Source organism: Aplysia californica, unplaced genomic scaffold (assembly GCF_000002075.1).
Source record: "Aplysia californica isolate F4 #8 unplaced genomic scaffold, AplCal3.0 scaffold00265, whole genome shotgun sequence".
NCBI classification, from domain to species: Eukaryota; Metazoa; Mollusca; class Gastropoda; order Aplysiida; family Aplysiidae; genus Aplysia; species Aplysia californica.
In genome coordinates, this window is record NW_004797535.1 from 421250 (window position 1) to 423851 (window position 2602).

A 2602-nucleotide genomic window follows, 5' to 3' on the forward strand; every position below is an offset into this window, starting at 1 on the left:
TATTTAGTAGACAACTTGCATCGGAAACCCTCGGTATTCCCACTGAAGGCACCGTGCCACAAACGGACATCAAGTTGCCATTCATGTTTGTCGCCGATGATGCATTCCCATTAAAGGATAATATCATGAAGCCTTTCTCTCATCGGCAACTTACACATGACAAAGAGATTTTTAATAATCGCCTGTCACGAGCAAGAAATGTTGTTGAAGGATCTTTGGGCAGAATAGCTATGATTTGGAGACTTGCAAACGCCAGTGGATGTTCAACCAAACACTGCGACCAATATTGTCATGGCAATAACTGTGCTTCACAAATTTGTTCTAATACAAGAACCCTTTCGTGTATCGCCGTGTGATTCAATGGGTGAGCAGATTCAAACCCCAAATACTCTTACAGGCTTTCAAGGATCCAATATCAATGGAAACGTTCGATCTACAAAAAATGCCTTGAAAGTGCGAGAAACATTGATGAACTATTTCACATCCCCTGCTGGAACTCTTCCATGGCAAAATGATCAATGTGTTACCAGATAAATCTCATGGTGAAATATACAGAATAACCTTCTTTTGTTGTTGTTGTTATTATTATTATTATTATTATTATTATTATTATTATTATTATTATTATTATTATTATTATTATTATTATTATTATTATTATTATTATTATTATTATTATTATTATTAAGAATAATATGTCCGCTGATTATTATTATTATTATTGTTTTGTGTCAAACAACAATGTTGAACATCGTTAGCTCAAGTGGTAGAGCGTTCGCTTGCAATGTGGGAAGTCGTGGGTTCGAATCCCAGCTGGGTCAATCCAAAGCACTCTGGGCTGGTACTTATTTCCCTTGTCGCAAGACAATTTATACAGTATAGTCCATTATTATTATTATTATTATCATTATTATTATTATTATTATTATTATTATCATCATCATCATCATCATCATCATCATCATCATCATCATCATTATTATTATTATTATTATTATTATTATTATTATTATTATTATTATTATTATTATTATTGTTGTTATTATTATTATTATTATTATTATTATTATTATCACTATTATTATCATTAATTATTATTAGAGAGAGAGGAGAGAGAGAAAGGGGGAGAGAGGGGGGAGAGAGAGGGGAACTTTAACCTCGATAATTGAATTAGATAAGATTTTAATAAATATTATTACTCACCATCAATTCCGACTTCCTCGCCGACTTCAATCCATTGTTGGTTTATTACAACTCTATTTGAATAATTCTCATTACTTTTGTCAAATAGGACTTCTCTTTTTCTCACTGCTTCAATCAATGCTTCTGCCTGTATCTTGCTTGTCTGGTCCGTGCTGGTTGAATTTTAGTGTCGCACTAAAATAATAATAATAATATATAATAATATATAGCATTTGTATAGCGCATATCCCCGCTCAACAGCAGGCTCTATGCGCTTTACACTATATTATTACCCCAGCAGACCATAGAACACTCCGAAACATTCTCAGCTTCCCGGGAAGCATACAGTGCGAGCAGCCGATTAAGCGCTCAAACACTAACAAACTGACAAGATCTTTCGCTGTCTATAGCCGGGTACCCATTCTCACCTGGGTTAAGTGAGGAAAATTCGTGTAAAGTGCCTTTCCCAAGGACACAACGTCGGGCCCTTGACGGGATTCGAACCCACGACCTTACGGTTGCGAGTCCGAGAGCCTAACCACTAGGCTACCGACGCCACAAATGAAATTACCAGCAAAACGACGGGCGAACGCTGGGTTCATGCAGTGTTCACGTTGGTCGGACAAAATGGCGCCACTCCGTTAGGCGTAGTGCTATCTATATTACCTAAAATTTTGACCCGTCGTTTTGCTGTTGCTGTGCTGTTGTTGGTCTGATGCTGGACGCACTGTTTTGGAGCTCTTAGCCGGCGTGTCGTGGCGACTTTGGAATTCTCTTACTCACAATCATACACACTGCTACTACTACTTCTACTTCTACCACGAACTGAGTGTGTGTTTGCGCGTAGTGTGCGCTTGCACTTTGGTTTATTTGTTTACACTACACGCGGGTACGTCGGTACACATGTGTGTTCGCCTGCGAAGTGTGGAGTGTGGAAAAGTGTCAGTTGTGTTTTGAGTGAGTTTGTGTGCGTGCGTGCGTGTGTGTGTGTGTGTGTGTGTGTGTGTGTGTGTGTGTGTGTGTGTGTGTGCGTGCGTGCGTGTGTGTGCGTGCGTGTGTGTGTGTGTGTGTGTGTGTGTATGCGAGTGTTGGGCGGCGTGGGGAGGTGGAAGGGGATCTTATAGGCCTATGACTATGATAGAGGTACAAACCGCGTGATGAAAATACATGAAATGGGGTGCAAAAAGACACGAGGGAGGGGGTATGGGGAGGAGGGGGAAAGAGAAGGTTCGAGGGAAAGGAGGGGGGGAGCGAGGGTGGAGGTGGGAGTGGTGAGTGAGCTTGATAACATAGGCTAGGCATTGGCATTATTCTTTTCTGTGACAGTGCCTTTGAGCGCGTACGTAAATGTATGCAGTGTGGCAGTGTGTAATGTGTAAAAGGCCCTACATTCTACTTTACACGCGCAGGTTCGTGGGAT

General features: G+C 40.3%; 1 long non-coding RNA gene across 3 annotated transcripts in view; it reads right to left on the reverse strand.

Moving 5' to 3' along the window:
- LOC101862878 overlaps positions 1 to 2602 on the reverse strand; it is a 12845-nt gene that overhangs the window by 4272 nt on the left and 5971 nt on the right. The window contains exon 1 of one of the 3 annotated variants that reach the window (XR_004858668.1): positions 1849 to 2174. The exons of the other annotated variants lie outside the window; for them this stretch is intronic. This is a non-coding gene — a long non-coding RNA (uncharacterized LOC101862878). Of the gene's footprint in view, positions 1 to 1848; positions 2175 to 2602 lie in introns of those variants that run through there. 3 annotated transcript variants of the gene reach the window in all.